This window comes from Haliaeetus albicilla, chromosome 22 (genome assembly GCF_947461875.1).
Source record: "Haliaeetus albicilla chromosome 22, bHalAlb1.1, whole genome shotgun sequence".
NCBI classification, from domain to species: Eukaryota; Metazoa; Chordata; class Aves; order Accipitriformes; family Accipitridae; genus Haliaeetus; species Haliaeetus albicilla.
Window position 1 is genome coordinate 22,430,690 of NC_091504.1, and position 23,183 is coordinate 22,453,872.

At 51.5% G+C, this 23,183-nt stretch overlaps 1 long non-coding RNA gene across 3 annotated transcripts in view; it reads left to right on the plus strand.

Annotated features, from left to right (window-relative positions):
• The window catches only part of LOC138690553 (uncharacterized), a 36,786-nt gene extending 14,061 nt beyond the window's left edge, over positions 1 to 22,725 (plus strand). For 2 of the 3 annotated variants that reach the window (XR_011329353.1, XR_011329351.1), the window contains 2 exons: positions 1,424 to 20,716; positions 22,260 to 22,725. This is a non-coding gene — a long non-coding RNA (uncharacterized lncRNA). The remainder of the gene's footprint in view (positions 1 to 1,423; positions 20,717 to 22,259) is intronic. The other variant, XR_011329352.1, reaches the window with a different exon arrangement.
• Positions 22,726 to 23,183: the final 458 nt, after the last annotated feature.

Sequence of the window (23,183 nt, forward strand, 5' to 3'; positions counted from 1 at the left end):
ACCTGACCCCTGATAGATCTGTGTGCTTTTCCATATTCATAACAACAGAAGTGTGCTTCTACTGGGTCAGCAAAGGGTTGATTCAGTACCCTGTCTTATGTATAGCCCCAAAGAGGGTGCCTAGGAAGACTTTTCTTCCATAAATATGTATTTCATTTGGAAATATAAATTATATAAATGGTTAGAAGTTCTATGTAATCAGTAACCTTCGGTGAATTTCTGTTCCACAAACTTTTCTAGATTCCCCTGAAGTTCATATACATTTTTAGCCTCTTCAACATCCTGTGGCAAGGAGTCCTCACACATCTCCTTTTATTTGAACCTGAAATCCCGCTGTTCCCAGGAGGTTTTGAACTACCAACCTTTTAGCTAGTAGTGGTACACATTCACAAAGATCTTGAATTAGCCATATATTTAGTGGTAAAGTTTTTCTACTTTCTCCATCCATTTGAATCCACTCTCTGCTGTAAATCTGCACTGCAGTGTAGTCACCATGCTGGAAGGAGAAACGCAGAAGAACTTGAAGCTCTTTGAATGAAATAATGCAAAGCATCTGCATGAGGTACCAGTGGTCGCCTATGAAACAGTCCCCTTGGAGTCACCACATGTTGCCATCACAAGACGGTGACATCTCCCAAGCTTTGGAGCGGACTTGGTTGCCAATCCAGAAGAGGGCAATGGTGACACATCCTCACCGATGCTCTGAGCACCAAATCAGCTGAGGACAGCTACTGTAGGAATATAGCCAAATAGCCAAACCACCTTGGCTAGCAAATCTGCATGTTCCTGGCTGTTTTGTGGCAAGCAGATTGAAGTGGGAGGTAGCTTTCAGCTACTGTCTTAGGTCAGATGGGACTGTCAGTCAATTGTTAATTATGACTCTTCTTCTTACTAATTTCTGTAACTTCTATCACCATGGCAGCTAACTGCCGTGGAAAGATTCAGCCAGAAAAAGGAGAAGACAACCAAACTTTTCATAGCAAGGGAACAGGAACTAGCTACAGAGGAGGGAGGGTGGAGGAAGAGATCCGTAAATTGTCTTCTAGGAGATTCTAACGCCATGCTCTGAAACCTGGACAGGTTTGGCTTTGCATGGTCCTATCAAAGGGAGTCAAGCCTCTATTCTGACTATCCTGTGCTTGAGAGCTTACGTTCAGCTAGCCTGGTCCCAGCGCAGTGCATGATGGATATATGGTACCTGTTCATCACACAGGATGCTGCGCACTACGATTTTTCTTATTCTCTGCCGATTGCTGGAAAACTGCATTATTGTCACATCTTCTCTGCCCTGACCTGGTCAGTCAATCAGTTCTAATCTTTGGTGATGGCTCTGTGTCCCCATAGGGAGGGAGGAGGAGAAACTTGACAGCACTTTGAGTTCTGATTAATTATTAAACTTCCTCTCTTCCTGCTTATTTTGTAGCTTTTGTCCTGATGCTGAATGTGTGCTTCCCCCCACGTGTCATTTCCAGAGGAACACTGTGGAGATGAAATGCCTCTCAGCTGTCACAAGGCATTTTACCTGTGGGAGCTGGATGGAAAAGCCATAGCCCAGGACCATAGAGGGCCCTAGGACACTTGGCCACTTCTGTCACTGCAGCAGGCCACAGGAACATGGTGACGCAGTGCCTGAGTACTTCTGTAACGTGGGCACAGCAGGTTGCATGGGATCATTAACACAACAGCCATTTTGTTGCTGTTTTGCAGCAACACCACATGATTCTTGCTAAAATGACTATGTCTGGACCATTCAGCAACTTTCACTTCTGATTAAGCTTTCCAGCCTGTAGGTATCTTCCCTCACACCTGTCTTACAAATTCCATTTAGAAGGATTTAATTTAGAAACCCATTGTACCTGGCCCTGCACAGAGCAAGCCAATTTATTTTACGTAATGCCTCGGCACTTTAGGGAAACAGACTTGTTCTAAGTACTTTCTGGAGGGAAGGATGGACTCGTGCTTCAGGTATTGGTTTGAGATCCAGGAGAAACAGACCCTGTTCTGACAGTGTTCACAGATTTCCCGAAACCTTTATCAAATCACTTACCCTGCCTTGAACATAACTTCTGTATCTGGAAAACAATCAACATAACAACACTTTCCCTACCTCTGGTTTTAGGAGGATAAACATAGTAACTAGATGGCATCAAAGTCCTTGTGTTCTGTGCTTTACAAATAGAATAAAAAGCTGATTTCTATGCTGCAGGAACTTGAGCGCGTAAGTGCCAGATGGGGACAACAGGCAGGTACAAGTCTGCTGAGAAGCAATGAAACAAGGCAGAGCTGATGGGCAAATGGACTCTGGCCATTGCCCACCAGCTGCCTAGCTGCTGTCAGCCTTTCCATCGGCATCTCGTCAGGGATGTGCAGGGGGAGAACGAATCATTCCGTGGGCGTTCACAGGAAGCTACCCCCGAGCGCGAGGGAGAGGCATGGGACAACGCACACGAGGGGCGGTTTGAGAATCCATGTGGGTGATCTTCCCAGCAAGCCTGGGGGACAGGAGACTCTGTGATATGCCTGAAGGAGGCACAAACACCCCCCTCCTTGGCAGAGAACTCAGCTGGCAAGATTTGATCTTTTTGTTCACTTGAGGTTTTCTGTTTGTTCACTAAATGCCCCCAGACCTTGCTTTTCAAGGCTCTTTTCCTTCTCCTTTGGTGTCACTGCCACAGCCACACGTGAGTTTGAGAAGTTACGCGTAGGGGAAGATGAGTTTGCACTGAGGAGGTGACTTGAATCCTTTGCAGACCCCACCGGAGCTAGTAGATCTGAAGACAGTTGCTCTCCATCCATGGGTCCATGAGCATGGGTGAATTTTCCAGTGGCTACATGCCCTCCAGAGCGCTCATCACCATCAGTCAAGCTCTCTCCCACAAAACAGTAGCGGAGGAAGCTCAAGAAATACTGCTTTTTAATTTCAGTGCTGCCACAGCCACTGACGTCCTCGCTAATCCTCTTGCGGCAGCAGGCTGCTAATCAAAAACTCTTTGCTCGCCACTTTGGCATCATTCTGGGAAGCCAACGGAGCGCAGAGATGCTCAATTCCTCCCCCTCCACACACCTTCCATTGTCTTCAGAACTGACAGCTCTGATGTGGAGCAGCGATAAAAGCCAGCTGATGCTGTCAGGGCCTGGTACAATTGCACCGCAGGGGAAAAGGCGACTGGCTCTGACTCATCGTAGCCGCCTGGAGCTCAAGATGCCTTGCACGCGTGCTGTCTCCCAGCACAGCTTATCACAGAGCAGTGCACCTTTGGTGGGTTCTGGATACAGCCCTGTGAGGCAGGAGTTGACCGTAGGCCTTTGAAAGGGCTAGCACTGGTGGCCAACTGGGTGGCCAGCCATCCTTTGAGATGTTAGAAAACCCCACAGGAAAAAAAAAAAAGACAGACTTGTTTGCAGATCTCTGCTGAAGTCTTTGGTGTATATGGAGGAACAAATGTAGTTGACTGGATAGTCTTCTGCTTGACCTGTGTTCAGGGGTGTTTAGCAAAGCATTTGTGCAACTCCTGAATGGTAGTCTGTGACAGTAGCACCTCTCCTTCAGCTCCTCATATGCCTATCCTTATGGAATGAGATGAACTGGGGTTGAATTTCTGGGAGGCTCCAAACTGTGAGGGGTCTAGAGTTGAAATGTATCAGGACTGCCAAACCAAGGTGGGAAGGACATTCAAAGAGGGGAAGTTGAACTGTGATGGGAACTTCTGGGTGACCTTGAGGAAACTGGCTCAATGCTGCCCATCGTGGCCAGGTCAGCAGCTGAAATTTCCATTACTGAAGGTAGAAACTCAGGGGTCATTACTGTTTCATTTTCCACTTTTTCTCAAACATGACATTGAATGAGAGGCATTAGAACTTCCTCCTATAAATAGGATCACCCCTGTCAAAGCTAGTTAAGTTATACCCAGTGTCAAGCCCATAAACAAGGTGCCTCTCAGATGCACTGTCTGAAGGGTGCAGACGGGTGGACAGGGAAGTTTGACAGCTCCCTGTTTGACTAGTTGGCATTGGGACACCAGCTATTTTCAAGGCAATAAACATAATCATCCCCAGCTCTCACCTGGAGGATTTGGAGAGTGGTGCGGGACAGAGACAATGTAGTCAAGGAAAGCTGCTATATGTTGTAGCAGAAGTGAAGCCTCCCAGCTGTATTGTGAGAAGAGGCAGCGAAGGCATAAAGTATGCGGGTGCTGGGACCTCTGTCACAGCAGGGCTTAAATGCTTTGATTTCATCTATTCCTTCAAGGTCTTTCCCCAATTCTGCACTAGAGGTCTGAGATGACCTGGAAACCCTGCACTTCCAATTGACTCATTTTCCCCTGGAGGGAGCTGCAGTTTCCTCTTCCTTTAGAGCTGCCCAGTTCTTTAGCTCCACGAGAAGCAGCAGTTTCAGTGGCATCCATTACAAAGCGGCTTTGCTGTACTGGAAGTCAGCTGGGGCATGGCAGCGAAGCCAGAGACACAAAGCAAAGCATCTTTGAAACAAGAGAGTGTAAGTGTCCCCCTGTGCCAGCCGCAGGGACATCTGGATGGAGCTGGCTTGGCAGAGCTGCAGGGGTCATCGCGGGTGACTCCGTAGCAGAGCACCTCGGGGTACCAGGAGCTGGTGGAGGGACCCTGAGGCCCCTTCACTTTCCTTCTCACCCCTGGGAGCTTCTTCCCACCTCTTCACCAAACTTTGTGCTGCTCTGAGACTGAGGGCTGCAAGGAACCTGTTCTGCAGAAGTGATGCAAGTGAATGTGTCTTAAAAAAAAAACCACAATTTTTTTTTTTTTAAATAGATCATTTCTGTGGTCTGATTTCCCCACAGATCCACAAGCAGTTGCATCAGTACAGCTGAGGGGGTGAAAGACTGAAATGGGGGCAGAAAGGAACAAAAACTTCCTAAGTCAGCTCTACCACTGAAAGTTTTCTCTAATTATATGGAGACATATAGCCGCCTGTCCCTTCCAGACTTTACGAGCTTTCCGGTTCTTGTGTGCGGAGACACAGCCAGCAGAGCAGAGAGGAGAGATGATTTGTTTGAAGCTGAACTGGGAGAAGCTTAGCAGGGGAGGAATCGCTGCTTGTTCTGAGATAGGCTAATTATATTGTATGTCCTTGGAAGCCAACCTTTTTCTACTCTGCTTGCATAATAGAGATTCTATAGCTTTTTAGAGAAGTACAAGGGTTTCCCTCCCATCACTGCTGTACACACCAGCCTGTCCTACTGCCAGACTCCACCCCAGAAGCATCTGGATATCAGTCCTGCATTCCCCGGAGGGCTGCTGGAGCACTTTGGATTCCTGAGAGATGGAAACCTTTCTAGAAATGCAGGGTAGAGTTACTCTAATTCCTTGCTGTTTGGGATCAAACTGAAGCCTGCTGCTTAATGGGGGATAAGTGGATGTAATGCAGTCAGTCAATAACTTTATGCACACACGCAGAGCCCTTTGGATTACTGATTTCCAAAAGTCAGTCTCCCTCACGAACCCTGTAACACACTGACTCAGCCCTGAGCCTTTTGACTTTGTTTTTCCTTCTTTACAAAGTGACTTGTACTTTTAATTCTCCCCCCCCATTCATTTTTTTCCCCCACTTATTCATTTTTTTCCCCATAAAAGTTTTCAGCTTGTCAAACAACTCTCCCTCTCCCTGTCTCTTTTCTCTTTGCCTTTTGCAGTGGGAGGAAAGATAATAATAAAAGGAGCAGTTTTCAAATAAAAAGCCCCACGTGTTACCTGGGAACTGTCTCTCAGCATCCAAATACCCGCTGGGGCAGAGATCACTGAGTCCTCGCTGTTGTTTTTTACCTGCCAGACACTGTTTGCGTTCTGTCACTAAATGCTCCTGTCAGGTCTGTCACTTGGTACAAGCAGGACTGTCTGGGCCCTTGTAAAATAGGATTTCCCTTTACACCTCCCTGCTAAGCACTCCTTACTCCTTCCCTTCCTCCTGACAGGGGAAATTGCTGCTTCAGCTGCTGCCACGGTAGTTCCCAGGCTTGAGGAATGGGTTTGCGAGCGTTTGCGCTCTTTGCCTCATCACTCCAAAATGCTCCTCGTCTTGGTCAGCCCTTTGGTCCTGTCTTACGTCTTAGCAGGGAGGGAAGGGTGAGATGAAGGAGTTGGTGAGCCTGCCTTCCTCTCTCTGTTGGTCCTCAGTCCCTGCTCAGCTTCAAGCTGAGCCCTTCAGAAGTTCAGTGCTCTCCGCAGCCTCTTGGGACATCCAGGATTTGGCCACCTTTGTTATGTCCTTACTGAATTGCTCCCAGAAGGAGAAACTTGCAGGAGAAGGAGCTCCAGACCCAGGTATTCCTGTAAGACCAAAGGACTTGAAATGGCTCCCTTGGGCCCCCCCAGATGGGGAGATGCAGGAGGTGATGGCCCATGCTGCCACACTTATCCCAGCCCTCTCCATTCCCCCACAGGCTCTGAGCTAAAAAGCTCATTTGACTTTTATGAGGGCTGGAGAGACCAAGCAAACAAACCCTCAGGGTTTAGTCAGCGCCAGCGGGTACAGCACATGCTTCTTCCTTCTCTCCCCTCCTTTCATTCCTGCTGACAGCTCTCTCCAAACACGTGGTGTCTGCTCAGCTCCAGAGCCTCTCCTCAGTAGTGCCTATTGATTGGGGCAGGAGAGCATTTCTTACCATCTCAAGTGGGGGCTGCCTTCTCTTTCACCTCCATGACATTTTGATACCCTCTGAGCTCCAAGGAAGCAAAGAAAGGCAGGGAAAGAAGGGGAGAGACGCTGGAAGTGTCTTGAAGCATGGAGATGCTCTGGTGGATGGAGAAGTGATTCAGGCATGAGCCCAAAAGCTTCCAGGTAGAAGGGGGATGGCATTTTCCCTCCCTGCTCTTCCCCAGAGCTCTGACTTACAACCACAACCTGTCCTTTCCAGTGGTGGGGGTCAGAGGAATTCACAGACCTCGAGTTATGGTCGCCACACCATCAGCCTCCCCCAAGCTGAGGGTCTGGGTTGGGTCACTGCAAAGGTAGAGCTGGAGGCAATGTTTGGAGCTGCAGCAGAAAAGCTCCTTTTCCTACACACTGCTGAGTTTTGTTGACTGTAACAAACCTCTCCCTTGGCTGCTGGAACTGTGCTCTGGAGCCGGGAATGAAGCATTGCTCATCCTGCTCATCCGTTCATTACAGGAGTTTTGGGAATCTTTGCAAATAAGCCGAGAACACGAGAAACAGAAATTCCTCCCGTTCCAGGCCCTGCCTGACACTGCACAGATCCTTTGTTCTTGGCTTCTTTCTCCCTCCCAAGGCCTCAGAGAAGTTCTTCCAACAACACACCACCCTGCTCAGCCTCTTCCACTAATTAGCAGTTATCCATTAACTGGCCATGAATAATTCTGTCAATTAGCCCACCTCTTGAGTATCTGCTTCTCCAGGTGCTAGCAATGCTACTTTAGCACCAACAAGAAAGGAGCACTCAAGATATAGATATATCGATATTTCGATATATAGATATATATATGTAAGTGCTTGTATAGGACCTTTTTGTTCTTGCTAATTTTATGGTGCTCCTGGTTTCAGCTAGTCCACAGAGAGCTCAGGGTCAGCCCATATCCTTCTTATTGCTAGGAGTCCTGCATTCTGGGCTGTGCTGGCAGAGGGGAATCAGACCTTTCTGGCATCAATTTTCTTGCTTTCTTGCTTTTTATTGGAGGGAGTGTGTGAGGATGCTAGGAAGGCTTTGAAATAACCCATGGTATCCTGTGACCTGGTCGGGTGTGATGGATCCAGGATGGTAAGAAATAAGCTGTATGTGTTGCAGTGGAGTCTGTTCGATAAAATAAATGTTTTCAAAGGAAAAGGAAAGTAGCAGGAACTAGTAGAAGAAAGGATGCTTTCAGCCCTTGAAGGGGAATCTGGAGAAAGGGAGATCCTTTTTAAAGTGTAAAATGGTGTCAGTAGGAACGTAGTATTGTTAATCCTTTGATGAGAGCAGTTAGCTGAAAATGGGAAGACTTGCAGGTTACCCCAGGCAGGAGGAGAAAGTGCCAATGGAGTGGAGGTTCCTTTGAAGTGCTCCGGTCCTGCAAAGAAAGGACACACTCCTGCTTGCCTGTACCCAGCAGGAATCAGAAGCAGGGATGTGGCCATGGTCACAGCTCTGCCCCAATTTATCAGGGCTCAGCACAGATGTCTCTGGCCCTGTCTTTTCTCTGGGCCGTGCTCTTAGAGCCCTGACTGGCTGAGCCTGGAATTTCCTTGCTGCTTTTCTCCCTTTTCTATGGTTTGTCCTGCTTATTTCTTCCAGCATATGTACACTGCCTTGCATTTAAGACATCACCTAGCAAATTTTCTCAGCCCAGGAGCATCCATGTGCTTTGGTTTTGTATTGTTTGAGGTGTGGATTGCTGCTGGTTTATTATCTTCTATCGATGCCTGTTCTCCAAATGCTAAAGGCGAGCCAAAGGGACAGGATCAAGGCACAGGAGGAAGAGAGAAGGTAAGTGGATTAGACAGGACAGCTCTGCATGTCTAGGAGCTCTTAAACTGTGTGATGGTCTTGCAAGAGAAATGATGGAAGACTGAAAACTGGGCATACCCAAACCTAGCCTAAGGTGGAGGACGGTGAAGGGGAAAAGATGTGATATTCCCTGGCATCTGCTTTTTCTCTTGTACCCTCCAGTTTTCAGTTCCTGATGCAAGCAGGGCAGCACCCAGCTGGTATAAATGGAGCTGTACCTGCTTCCATCAGCCACGAAGGTGTGTGTGTGATTTGATGCTATGCTTTTAGTGCCCAGATAGATACCTTTTGAAAACTTCTCCACCTTGTCTCTTTTCACAGGGCCATAGGGGAGCGTGGCCAGCTATTTCCTAGTTCCCTAAGGGAAATGCTAAACAGGGACCTGAGAAACTATATACCCAAATCCCATGAGTAAGCTGTGGGCACTCCGCTGCACTAAGCTCTGTAATGCAGCTAGGCGGTGCACTCGGTTCTGCTCAGGTAACACAAAGGAAAAGGACACTGGCTGCAAATTAATTACTGTTAATGATGCCACCTTCCTGCAGAGCACAGCAATTTCTGCAGAGGGCACAAGGCTTAGTTTTGTCGAGTGCCCAGCCTGTAAAGATGCCTTCTGGCATCCCTGCACTGTCCATGAGCCCATATGTTCCCAGTGGGAGCCACGGAGCCATCAGGCAGTGCCGGATGGAAGCATGTTTTGATTCATGGGTCAGAGGCTGTGCAGGGAAGTCTATCGTTCCCAGTCACTTCTTTAATTGACATAGTGAAAGAAGCCACATCTTCCTGCCTGATTCTGACCAGGTCTGTAATTGAATTCAGCTCAACATCTCCGCTTCAGTCTCCCAGGGGCCCATCAATTAATGATGGATTTTTTCTCGCCTTGGGAATTTGTCCTTGCTCCCATTCTTTTTATTTAATAGGATCTAGTGAGAAAACCGGTAGTAGTAAATCTCCCACCCCCCATTTCCTACCTTTCCCAAAGGTGCCTCGTGAAGAAAAGTGCTTGGGCATTAAAAGAGAGACAAGTGAACTTCAGGGACTGAAAACATGTGCAGCTTTCCTGTCTTTTGTTCATTCATCCTTTCTCTAACTCCTCTCGGGTCTTTTGTTTCTCCTTGCCAAAACTGCTTGCGCACACTTCACTCAGGATCTAATGAGACCGTTTTAGAAACTGCAAAGCTGAATTGGATCCTTCTTTTTTCCCCCTCAGAGTGCAATGTCTGTTTAACCTTTCTCCCTTGGCATCTGTCTCTCCTGGCAACCTATTTGCAACTCCTGTGGTTGCAAAGAAATCCCAGTGCTGACTGGGTTTAAAATGGGGGTTGCTGGGGATGTAGGCAGGAGTATGTGATACGCTGTAGGGTACAATTTCAGGCTGGCTGCAGGGGGCAGTTACTCCATGGATCTGAGTTAGCCTGGTCTCTCCAAGCCCTGCCAAGATATAGAGGTTTTTCATTGCTCCTTGAAAGGGAAATGTGATTTGCATGTCAAAGGGTGAGAAAGGACAGGGGTCGGCAGTTCTCCAGACTCTTTATCCTCTCTTAGTCTCTCTCCCCCTTCCCACATCCCCCCAGCTTTCCTTTTGGCATTCCTATGCCGCTAATGAGTTGTTGCCGCATTAAAGCGTCCAGTCATCATGGGAGAGATCTTGGGGTTTCTTAAACTGTTGGATCCTGTTGAACATCCTTGTTAAACTTCGCCCTTACTGCTGCGTGCGGGGATCTTCCCACGCAGACCAAAGTTCGGTCCCCAGCCCACCGGTTCTCCTCCACAGGCGGTGACGTACGAGTCTCTGCATGCAGGAGGCGGTGAGGGGAGGGTGTTTGGGAGAACGTGTCTCTGAAGCAGTGACTGTTTGGTGAACGTGCAGAGACAAGTGGATTGGGTTTGGTGGTTAACCAGGCGAGGGCATGGTGCCTCCAGCCCCTGCTTTTAGAGAAAGCCCACTAACCCTGCTCCTTGTCCTTGCCAGCTACAGCTGGTGATGGGTGGGAGGAAAGAGTAGAGAGGGCAATCGCTCCCTGACCCTCTCCTTGGTGGTCCGCTTTTCCTGGGTACACGTGTGAGAAGGGATGAAGTTGCCCGGGTTTTGTAGGAGATCTGGGTCCATTACACGTGACACCTGCCTGAAGGACTAGAAGGCAGGGAGCTTTTTCCCTCCTTCCCTTCACTCTGTGATTCTTTCCAGTTTCCAGGAGTTTTTCTGCTTTGTTGTTGGTTTTTTTTGTTTGGTTTTTGGTTTTTTTGTTTTGTTTTTTTTTCCACATGTGGCTACCAGGTCTATGGTACACTTCTCTGTGGGAATCCACATTCACTGCCCAGATCTCCTGGAGCAGGAGAGCCAGGAAGATGCTCATACACAGCTGGGAAGAGTATATGAACCTCAGGATGTTGCTTCCAGCCACCTGCTCCTGAGACCACTAAGACAGTACCTTCACTGAGTACCGACCTGCTGAGGCTGGTTACACCAAGTCTGTGTATATAGTCCTGTAGTGTCCCAGAGATACCAGCACCTGCCATGACTGGCGAGAGCACCGACCTGCTCTCTGTGTGCTGAGACCCTCTTCTAGCTGGCAGCAACAGTCCTGAAGGCAGGGACAGTCATACCAACATGTGCTTGTGTCCTGCCTCCACCAACTGTGAGGAGGAGGAGAAGATCCTTGTTGTTAGCTTGTGCTGAGACATCGATGGGATCATTGGTTTAGGGAGATTTAAGCATTTGTTTTCTGTTCACGGTGTCTTACTTTCCCAGGCCTGGCAGAGAGCAGGGAAGAGTCAACTGCAAGTGTGAGTTCAGATCAGCGGGAGCAGGGCTGTTACGCTGTGCGTGTACAGGATTGTTCTCACGCCCCATTTCCTTTGTGGACAGAAAGAAGAGTTATCAGGAGCCTGCACCTGCTTCCAGCTGAGGATAGGAAACGCTTCTGGAGGGAGCAGAGGATGGTGGTGGTGTTTCAGGAGTCCAGGAAAGATCAGGGCTCTGTTGGGCTCAGCATGGTAGAGGCTGATATTGCAAGCTTGTGGTCAGGGCGGTTGGAAAAATCATTGCTGTCAGCAGGAGAGGACTCAGAATTAAAGTCATCACCCTGATGATTTGTGGAACTGAGCTCCTGGTGTAAGTGTGAGCTGCCCCAGGCCACAGACGACATGTTCCCCAGCCTATGGGTCAGTAAAGGCTGTAGCTTCCCTCCTTGCACTACCTGCTGCCTCGCTGCTCACCAGCGAGGAGCACCTCAGCTGCCTCCATCGCCCTCCTTGCTGCTTTTGGGCACAGCTGGGGCTCTTGACTCCATCTCACAGCAGTGCTTTAGTGCTGGGGATGCTCAATTCTGTCCTGGCTGTGTCCCAAAGGCCCCAGAGACCCGAAGGAGATGTCCAGACAGCTAAGCTGCATGGCCTGAGGGAAAGGAGGGCAAATACATCTGAGTTAGGGGGTGGTCATGTTAGCGTGATGCATTAATGGGGAAATTGAGTTAAAGGACTTCATCAGGGTTGTAAAGTGAGTTGGTGGCAGGCTGGAAGTCTCCTAATGGGTGCTCTCCCCTGGGTTTTCTACCCTTTTGTGAAGCCAGGACGTGCTGTTTTGAAGCAGTACATTAACTTGACACTAAGAGGCTTCCTAGAGGGGGGTGGGGAGGAAGAAGCCGGGAGATGGAGGGAAGCACTGGAGAGAGCAATGCTAAGAGATGCAGCTTGGAGGGTCTGCTGGATCTGAACCCCTCTGTGACTTTGGGCATGATCAAGAGCCTGGACACTCCAACACGACGAGGTGCTGACTCAGCTCTGGATATAATAACCCCAGCCTTTCCCTAATGCTAACATGTCCTTGGAGGCACCTTCCCACATGAGGAACTGGGCAACAGCACAACCAGGTCCCCCTGGCACAGGGCACCCAGCAGCTCTACTTAGCTTTGGGTAATAAGGTTAAATCACTGCCTCACTGGAGCCCTCCAATTAAGTCACCACCTTGCTGAATCAATACTATTTTCCATGATGCGCTTGTGACACCAAGTCTGGGAAATGGATTGATGCTGGCAGGCTGAAGCGCTGCAGGGGGGGTCCAGTTAGACACAGCGCTGAGCAGGGTTTGTTATCAGGGGGAAAAAAAGCATATTTCCATGGAAAGCAGCAGCTGATGGCAGAGGCCGGAGGTGTGGTGGAGCGGGGACAGGAGGACAGTGCCCATGTCTCCTGGCACCTTGTGGGGCTTGGTGCTGGACCCCATTTTAGACTTGCAGGGCTATTACAGGGAGAAGGTCCTTGTCTGTGAGAAGCCTGTGGCAGCAATGGTCTCCTCCAGGTGTATCTGCAGTGGGAGCTTGGGCTAAAATAGGCTGTTCTCTTCCCCCTGCCATTCCCCTTCCCTCTGAGCAAGGTCTGGAAGAGGAAAGGTCAAAAGAGCAGCTCCCATGGGGTGATAACAGCAGCGTGCGGGTGCCCGGCACTGCCTGATGCCATGCTGACCCCTCTGCAGAGGAGACACAGCCTTCCCACCCCAGCAGCCACCATCACAGAGGCTCCCTGTCCCCAACATCCACAGGAACTGCCACCATGCACTGGCTGGGGTATGACCAAAGGAGCCCTCCAGCTGCCCTGAGCCCTCTGGAAAGATGTTAACTGGTGTCTACCAGGTTGCTGTGGCTCAGCTGGGAACTGGATCCAAGCAAGGAGTCCCTGGGGCTGAATTTGGAGTGAATTGTGGGGCAGTTTGGGATCCTGGGTGCCAGATCACTCTGCTCTGAGCTGCAGCCAGGCCAGAAAAAGTTTGTGGCCAGAGTGAATCCTGGAAGTCCCAAACCCCAGCCCTGGGACGTTTGCACTTCTGCCAGCTCCCCACGCAGGAAGACTCGGAGTGGACATCTCTGCCCTTTCCAGGGATGTGGTGTGGACCAGAGACCACCCACCTCGTCCCAGCCACCCGCCCCGCTCCAGATGCCAGGGCTAAGGTCGCTACTCTATCTCTCGCCCCCGTCTCCTTCGCCCCGTGCCTTTCCCACCTCTCTCACCGCTCTGCCCCCGGGACCACTAAGAACACGACCCCCCGGCGCTGGGTGCTTGTTCAGCTGGCTGGGAGGAGCAGCTGGGTGGGTGGTGGAGAGCAGGGGTTACAACTCCCTTCCTGCTGCTGCAGCTGACCACCACACCGCTGGGCACTGGGGAGGGGAACGGGACCGGTCCATCGGGTGGGTTTAACCTTTCCAGGATAAGCCTGGCTCTGTTGAACATATCCGTACAAAATCAGAGCCTTCTGCAGAGCCAGTACTTCCCAGCCTCCTCACTGGGAGCAGGAGGGGGAATTCAGAGGAGCAATCGTAGCTCTAAAACCATTCCTTACTCCCCAGATCCAAACACCTCCTGCCCCCAGGGTGCCCACATCACTACCAAACCAGAACTCCTGGGTGCTGTCTGTATTTTCTTTCTAAACCTGTAACAGCACGATTTATTTGAGATATTTGGCATAAAAAAATGGGATTCCTCCTCTTGATCCCTCTCCAGGCATGCCCAGAGGTGACCTAGTGGCTGTCACAGCCTCATATTTGGGCAGAGGCGGAGGAGTGGGTACCAAGGCAGCAGGTTGCTGCCCACCCCAAGGCATGAGGGGGGGTGAGTGGGTGCTTCTGAATAAAATACTAAGGCAACGGGAGGAGGGCAAAGCTGATAAAAATGCCCAGAGCAGCTGTGGCAATGTGGGCAATGAGGTGACACCACAATCGGCTGTCGCTTATTTAGAGGCTTATCACCTCTGGCTTGCTTAAGAAACCTTGTTCTTTCTGTCTCAAGAGCCCTCTTAGGAGCTGAAGCATTTCTGCAACCCAAATGTCTCTGATCTGCCTCTAGCAGTGATGCAGGAGCAAATCCAGGGAGCAGGACTGGGCCCATTTTGACAAACGGGGGCTGCTGGCCTCTTTGGGTCGAAAAGATCTGATTTAAAGGTGAGAGGGAGGAAAAACTTCTGAGCCGTTCATGAGTTGATCCCCATGCCGGGGAGCTCATCCCTGGCCTGGAGAGCTGGGAGAGGGCACACAGCTCAAGTCGGTGCTGCCAGGGCTGTGCCCGTGGAGGCAGAGAGCTGAGCTCTTTGTTCATCCCTGCCCTGCTACGAAGCAAGAGAAAAACGCTCCTGCCGAGCACAGCCAGAAATAACCCAGGCCTCCAGCAGCCAAAAAGCTTCCAAGGGGAAATTTTAAAGCGCTGGGAATTTGGCCTCTCAGCCTGTGCTTCGGGCTCCTCTGCTGTCGTAACGTCCCAGGCAGGGAAAGGCAGACCCTGACCGCAGCCCTGCTCCTGCTGTCCAGGAACCAGCATCTCAACAGGGAACGGTTCACTCCCGGGTCACCCCAACACCCACTCAGCTCCTGTTTTCACCCCAGTCTTTTCCAGCACCATCATCACCGTCACAGCTCCTGCCTTGAAAGGACACTGGTGGACAGCACTTCCCCTGCGGGATGTTCTTCAGGGGTTGTGATGTCCCAACATCCCACAAGAGCCCTTCACTTTGCTGCATCACTGGCTCAGGATGCCCCTGAGATGAGGCCACCTTGCAGTGCCAGCCCTGCTGCTCGTGAGGCCAGAATTTGGGTATCTGTAAGGGGAATGTAATAAGGACAAATAAGTTTGAACGGTCCCATTGCCCACAGGAGGGAGGAGTTGGGGGCACTTAAGACAGGCCTTCCCCATCTCTGGAAAGGACAGTGGATTCCTGCACTATCCAGATGGGATTTGAGTCACACCGTGAAGAAAACGATCTCTCCGTGGCACATGTCAGAGGCTGCGGGGAAGATAAATGTTGCTTCATTGCTCTGGCCCCACTGTTCGTTCGCCCACAGGGATCTCCTGGCCAGCTTTTCCCTATGTCAGCATCTTCTCACCACCCCAGAGCAAGGGCATCGTGTGGCAGATGCTCCACGGAGGAGGAGACACCTTGTTACGCAGCAACAGCTCTGCTCCAGCTCCTGCGGCAGCTCAAGGCAGCTCCATCCCTTCACTCGGGGATATAACCCAGAGCATTGCTCGGCTTCCAGCATCCACAAGCAGGCTGCAACCTTTGGAAACCTCCCGCGCCCCTGATCTGTCCCTGCACTACCCCAAACTGCCCCTCTGGTTCAGGACACCAAGCTGGAATGAACCAAGTGGTCTGGGCACATGCAGGAGGTCATTGAAGACATGCTCGTTTTGCAAAACAGATCCCGTGATGGATACAGGATCATCTATTTATTTTAAGTTTTATAGGGGGCATTTTCCCTTGCCAGGAGCTGGAGAATAGAGGACCCGGGTACCATCTGCCCAGGGGACTGGTGAATCATCCTATTTTCCAGTTAACCGCACTTGTTTGCTTTGGGAGATCTCCAAGTTAAGGGGGAAGAAAAAGAAAACCCAACCCATGGATCTTTTCCCACACAATAAGAAAAATGCCTTTTTTTTTTTTTTTTTTTTTTTTACAAAAGCCAGTGTCAACTCTGCTTTTACTTAGCAGTGGGCTGGATAAAAATAGACAGTGAAGTCATGACGCCTTCAGAAGAAGAACCAGGTATGGCCTGGGGAGAGGGGGTGAGTGAAGTCAGTCTTGGGGGATTGGGACAAAAAAACAGAATGATGGGGACAGGCAGGGTTTTTGTCCCAGGACCATGCTGGGACAAGGAGACCTGCTTACCCCCATGCCTTGTGATTTCCCCGGCATGTTGCTGGGAGAGGCAGTAGGCTCTTTGATGGATGCACCAGAGTTCAAGCTGGCATTCACGTGATGCGGATGGGGCTGTGGCCCAGCAAACACCAGGAGATCGGCTCTTTGCAAAGCCGAGACATTCGGAGCTTGAGGCACACTGGAAAGCAAGGGTAGCAGCAGGGAAGGGAAGCCAAGGGGTTGTGCTCCTGCTTTCTCCAGGACCATATTGCTGCAGCCTCCTCTCTTAGTTTTGTGCTCAGATCTGGCTTTTTCTCCTGTTTTATCACCGTGCCAGGCTGCGAGCACACTGGGCTGTTTGGAAGGAGTGTGCATGGGAGGGACTTTGATGTCTCCTGCTCAGGGCAGGGGCCTTGGAAGCCACTTGTCGCCTCAGTCACCACACAGTTCGAGCTCTGCTCCTGCCCAGGTTACTGCTACTGCATCAGCTTTGTACCCTTGCAACCAAGCACCAACTCAGGTCACAACCGAAATGAGTTTGGCAGGCCTCAGCACTCCCTTCCATGGGTATTTCTTTACGTGCTTGGAAACACCATGGTAGCCGCGAGGAGATGCCAATTTTACGTAGCAAAAGGATGCTGCACAGCAGGGCCGATGTGCCCTGCCAGAATGGGGGGAGCTGGAGCTTCAGACTTTTAATTTTCAGGATACAAGGTGAGGGGCTTTTTGCCCTTCTACTTAAACAAATAAAAACTTCCAAGGAAAAAATAATCCCAGTGGAAACTTTAGCCTCGCCCACAAGGAAGGAACCTTCTATCAACAAGAAAATTCACATGGTGGGAAAAAACATGTTCTTTTCTGCTCAGCAGCAAATGCTTCCACCCGCTCCTGGACACTGAGCCACGGTTTCTCTGCAGCAGGAGGCTGGAGAGGCGCGAGGGGAATATCTGCATTTCTCCCCGATCAGTCACTGGAACTAGCATTATCACTGGAACAATGGGCTCAGCCCAGGCCCGCCTTGCCAGAGCAGCTCCGCTGCAGCGCTCCCAGATTTATTTTTGTCCGGGCTTGGAGCGGGTTACGGAGATCAGGTGACGGTGCCCGAGGAGCGCTTGGCATCGCCTGTCCTGCTGCCGTGTGTGCACTTGTCCGTGGGAGTGATGAGCAGGAAGGGATGGGAGCAGGGCTCATCAGGCAGGGTGGCTGCACTCTCGTTACTGGACCTTTTTCTCTTGGCTTAGCCCGCTCTGGTGACCAGTTTGTGGGAGAAGGGATGCTGTCTCACACTGCAGGGACCACTGATGCTCCCATTGCCCCGGCTCATAGCTTTGCAACTCAGTCTAGGGAATCAAAACCAGTGCCTGTGCTTTGGCACTGGGATTAGGACTTGGAAACCAGTTTCTGATGGAATTGAGTCATGGGCATTAAGGGAGGTCACCAAGGAGAAATGCAAAAGACTGTGGCAGAACCAGGGAAGCCCAGCTTCCCAAGGACCAGTGCAATGTCTCCATCTCTGAGCTTGCTTTCTTTCCAAATGGTTTCCATACCGGGTTGCGTTTGAGCAGTAACTGGGAACTCAGTTTGTTCCTGGTGCCCCCATGCTGTTCCAGAAGAGCAGTCAGCCTGGTAGATGTGGCTGAGGTAACCTTTGAGTTGGCAAGTTTGGCCAGGTAGCCAAATCTCAGCAGTCCTGGACACAACAATAAATACTGAGGGTCCCTGAGGCACATCAAGAAAACCTGAGCTTCTTGGTGATTCCAGAAAGCACCAGGGCACAGGGGCTTGGGGCAGAAGCTGGGTTCACGGTCCTGCCCAGTCTGAGGGCTGCTGGAGTAGGGTGTTTCCCTGCTGCTCCCTCTCAGTGCCATGAGGATGTGGTGCATTCCCAGTATGCAGTGGTCAGCTATGCCATGCAGACCAGGCTGGCAACCAAGCCATTTGGAGCTGAACCTCCCAACCTTTGCTATAAATCAACCCAAAATCTAGGTCATGCCAGCCCTGGACTGTGACATGTTCAAAGCCTGGATCAGAGCTGTCTGCGAGGATGAACCAATCCCAGACTGATCATGGCCCTGAGCAGGGATTTTTGGAGCCTACTTCCCCCTGACCCCCAAATATCTTCTTCCAAAAGGACCCAGTGAAGCTACTACAGCAAGAAGCCAACCTCAAGCTGTGGCATCTGCGATGCTCTAAGTCAAAACGTCCTGCAGCAATATGGCTTGGGGTCGGTCCTCCAGAAGCAATGTCAAGGTACCCACAGGGGTCCAGGGACACTCCGCTGGCTGCCAGCATCCTTGGCCACAGAGGGACACTCTGCAGACAAGAAACCATCCCAGCTTCATCCCCAGCCACAGCAGAGAGCCTTCTTAGAAGCGAGTGTGGCCACCAGCGGCAGGTTCACTCCCTGCTTTCTCCATCAGCTGGAAACAGCCTGCATCCCTGGAGGTTTTTATTTCCCAGGGTGCTGTGAAGAGAGAGGAGCCTGGAGTTAACCAAAGTCTGGAGAGTGCACAGGAGCAGCTATGGCTGGAGGTAGCTCACAGGCTTCTGAGAGGGGACAGAGCTGCACTGGGGTCTGGGAAAATGGGGCGTGCGGAGGGCTGGGGGTTTGTTCAACGAGTGGCACCGTGGCAACATGAGAAACAAGACCTTAACTTTTCAGGTGTGGGATGAGGAGAGGGACAAGGGTGCTGTGCCACAGCTGGGGGTCCGGGCAGTGCTAGAGGCATGCGTAGCATCACTTGACATGCACGAGCGGCCCAGAGCCCTGTCTTGTGACTCCACGCATGGGTCCAGCCTGACCTCAAAGGGAGCCAAGTGCTCTGTGGCAGAGGCTGGGGCTCACCCTGATCCAGGGGGTATTCAAGCTGCAGTCTGGGAGCAGCACACTGCGAACGTCACCCTCTGTGGGTCAGGCCATCCTGCAAAGAATCCCCTTTTATATAAATCCCAGCACATGATGCAAGAGTGGAAGGAGCCTACCCTGCCCCTGCAGGTCATTTCAGGCTTGGCTGAGCTTCTTTCCTCTTGAGGGGATGCTTGCCAGCATCTCGGAAATGGCACCGGTGGGATCTGCAGCCCAAGCACAACTCCGTCGGTCAAGGACCTGCTCTCTGCAGCTCGGAGCAGCAAATCCTACTTACAGCAGGAGGATGAGGATGGACGGAGTGGGCTCAGCTCCCTCTGCCAGCCTGGTGCCGTCCTTGCCAAGCAGGAGGCAGCGGTATCCGCTCCCACATCGGGAACTCATGACCATGTTCTCATGTGCAGCAGGGGCATGGTGACAATCTCGGCCTCACCTGCTGCTCCCTGTGGTTTCTGTGGCTTGTTGTCATGCGTACAACAGATGATTTATGTTGACGCTGGGCCTCCAGGGAATGCTCTATGGCTTGTGGAGTATGGAAATCTATGGGCACCTTTGGTAACAGTTGCATTGAGTCTAACATAGCTCCAAGGGACAGACCCTGCCGCTGCCTCCCAGCTGCGTTTCCCTGGATCACTGTGTTTGGATATCTCTGACGTTGAGACCAAAGAGCCTGTGTTCATCCACAGGACTGGAAACACCCAGTGGAAGGGATGCAGGTACAAAGTACCGTCATCTTCTGCACTCTCAGCATAACCCTTACATTGCTGTTTGGAGAAAGAACACAAACACACACAGAGAAGTAAGATTGTGGATATCACCCATCAGTCTTTCTGTATGGAAGATTACTGGACTGCTCTGCTGGATGAAATTCTGCAGACATTTAGCCCACGGGAGCTAGCTGCATTGCATGCAAGGTGCGTCCAGGTAGGATTTGTACCGGAGATCCGACGCACACCCCAGTCGCTGGACTGTCACGATCAGGACTGATTAGGGAAGGTGTCAGGGACCTTGCAGTCTAACACTGTAAAGCAGCCAAGACTGAGAGGCCAGGGCTTCTCCTCCCACTCTGCTGGTGTTCCACTAATTGCAGCTCCCCCTAATTAAAAGTCAGTGATGTGGGTTTGGCAGCTGCAAGCCAGGTCCCCCAGGCGAGCCCTGGGCAGAGGCTGGGTGGCAGGGAAGGATGGGGTCATCCCTGCAGCCCAGCGCGCTCCCTGCCAAGCCATGGTCGGATGTCACCGAGGAGCCAAGCATCCAGGAGAGTCCTCAAAAGGAGGAATGAAATCAGAGCCAACCTTGCCAGGGACACGGGACAGCCGGGGGATGCTCCGGCCCTGAGCCGTTGTGCTGAGCTGGAGTGAAATGCTCCGTGGTAGCTGCAAAGTTGCTTTCCAGGTAGCAACAGTGAGTCTCTGCTAACAATACGGCTCTGGGAGCTGGGGCTCTGCGGCAGAGGTAGCAAATCCCACGACAGACTTGTGTGAGTTGGCAACACTCTGCCTCTCCCAGGGGAAAAGAAGGGCCAGCTTGCTGCCAGGCACTTAAAATAAGACAAAGTAAAAGCTGATGATCTTTAGAAGTGCAGTTTCCTGTTGGCTTGTTGGTTGCTGATCTAACAGCTCTTTCTCCTTCCTTATTTCCATGCGAGGAGAACTCAGTTTTGGTTCAGGTATGTCTTCCCATGGGATAATAATCTCTCCAAGCAAAGTCATCCTAAGCAAAGCCAGGAGCATCCAAATGCCAGCATGAATGTATAATGTAAGTGACTCCGGGGCGATTTCATTAAGAAGTTCTTGTGGCTCTTACTGCATCAATACAAACTCACAGACAACAGTCAATTTTCACCCCAGACACATCTTCAACCCAAGCATGTGCCCTGCTCTCTCAGTCTAGAGCAAATAACATGACTTAGACCTTTTCATAGTCGTACATGTCCTGTTTTGAAATCCATGGGCCAAGGGGGTGTTAATTACATGGCAGGAAGGATGTCAGTTAAGAGCTTGATAGACGATGCTTTTGCCACTTGGAGAAGCCGGAGATGGGAATAGAGACATCAGCTTATATTGCCTTAGAGATTGCTAGAATGAGGTGTTGGGAGAGGGGTGATGGTTTGGGAGCCGGTGAACTGCATGGCAGCTACTTCGGTGGGACACTATAGGGAGGGTCTAGAAGAGGCAGGACAGGCTGATGTCTCTGCTGGGCACAGGCATCTTCCAGGTATTTGAGAGCAGACTTTGGAGAGTGGCTCGAAGCCTTCAGCGGGGTGCATCTCGTTGGGGAAATGGGGAGGATCGTGCACAGCTCCTCTCCCTGGCCTGCAGCTGGGGAGGGAAAGCTCGTGGCTCGGGCTGGCTGCTCTCAGCGGGCTAATAATACCTCTGGGGAGAAGGTCAGGTGGGCAGCAGCAAGGGCAGCTCCTGTTACAGGCTGTCACCCGTCACCCTCAGCTGCCGGAGCCTCCAGAAAAGTTTTGGGATGTCTTGGAGGAGAGCTGGTACTGCAACCCCCTCCTCCATCAGCAGGTTTCCAGGGGAGGCGATGGCAGCCGGCCGTGAGCCGTTATCCCCACCACAGCATGGAGCAATGCGATACACCCCAGCACCAACTCCTGCTCTCCCGTCCCTGCACTGCATCCTCCACGTCACCGCATCGTGCCCTGCTTCCCCGTCCCAGCAGGACCTGGCAGCCACCAGGCAGGCCATCATGCCGTCCCACCACAGCAAATGTCCCAGCAGAGAGGGTTTTTCTTGCTGAAAAGCTGCTTAGCAGCTTATGGAAACAATAAAAGTAGTATTATCTTCAATGGCGAGGCAGATGGTTTGGATGATTGGTTTGACTTTTAAGCTGGATTTGAGCTACGGATATTCTGATTTTTAACAATTTTTGGCTGGTCAGGCTCCGGCAGCGTAATCCCCAGATTCCCGCTCCCCATAAATCCAGTCCTCCCTGCGCCGGGGGCTGTGGGATGGAGACCTGCCCTGGGGCAGGGAGGGGACATGCAGAGACCTGCATGGGAGGGGGCACCCAGACACCCACCGCTTGGGATAGCAACCACCCGACCCCGCTGCCACCACCACGGCCACCGCTAGCCCTCCGCGTGCCGGTCGTCACCGGTCCCACCGCAGCCTTGTCACCCTGACCTTGCGGGGACGATACCCCTCTCTGCTCCCGTCCAGCGTGGGCGACTGCGTTCTGCAAATCCATTGCTGGCAGGAGCCCAGGCCCCAGCTTCTCCATCCTCCCCCCCCCCCCCCATTGTCTTTTTCAAAGGGATTTATTTAGTCTTCCTCCTAATTATCAGGAGTTGCGGACTTCCCCCTACCATCTGAGCGCTGTTACCAGCCCGCAGCGCTCCTCCTGCCGACACCGAGCGCCTGTTCTCGCCATCGCCCCCACACCCGGCGTCATTATGGTGCTGCCGTATGGAGCGCTCCGCGGACGACGTCTTGCTCGCCAGGGCATGGCTGGGGACCTTCTCCATCCCTTCCCGCAGCGGGGACCCTCGAGCATCCAGGACACCCCACCGGGGCACAGGGATCTACCTTGCTCCAGGGCTTGCAAGCAGCCTCCGAGGCTTCTTGGGGTTACTCCCGTACCCGTGTGTTTGGCCTGATGCAAGGCAAAAAAGGGCTTTGGGGATTAAATCTGGGTTCAGCCCCGTTGGGGTTGGGGAAGGCTCCTGCGGAGGGCAGCTCCAGGCAAATAAAAGCCATCCCTGGGGGTTCATGGTTAACGCCGGTGCTGAGGGATGTGCAGCACCCACCCAGGCACAGAGCAGGGTCTCAAGTTATTAATTACCTGGCCCAAACCCCACGGCTGCCCCGCCTGAGAAAAGCCATCACACCCAGCACGTCCTTCATATTAGAATCCTTTTTATTTAGCAAATCTCCAGAGCATTAAAATAAAACTCCCATAAAACAAGGGTCATCTTTGTGTTTACATTGAATTTGTAAACTGAGCAAAAGAGGAAGACTTCTACAGAGGTCAAAGGTCACCCAGAACATCCCTTTAAGAGAAATAAACATCAGTTTTCTGACCCGATCGCGAGCTTTGGTGCTGGTTGGCAGTCACCAGCAGAGCAGAGGGTACAGGAGGGAGGGAGGGAGTGATGGGGGGTGAAGGATGCGGGCGGGCTCTAGGCAGTCTGGTTCAGTCCTGCAATCACGCAAAATTGCTTTCTTGCTGCATCCAAGTCATGAAACACCAGGGGAAAAAAAAAAAACCA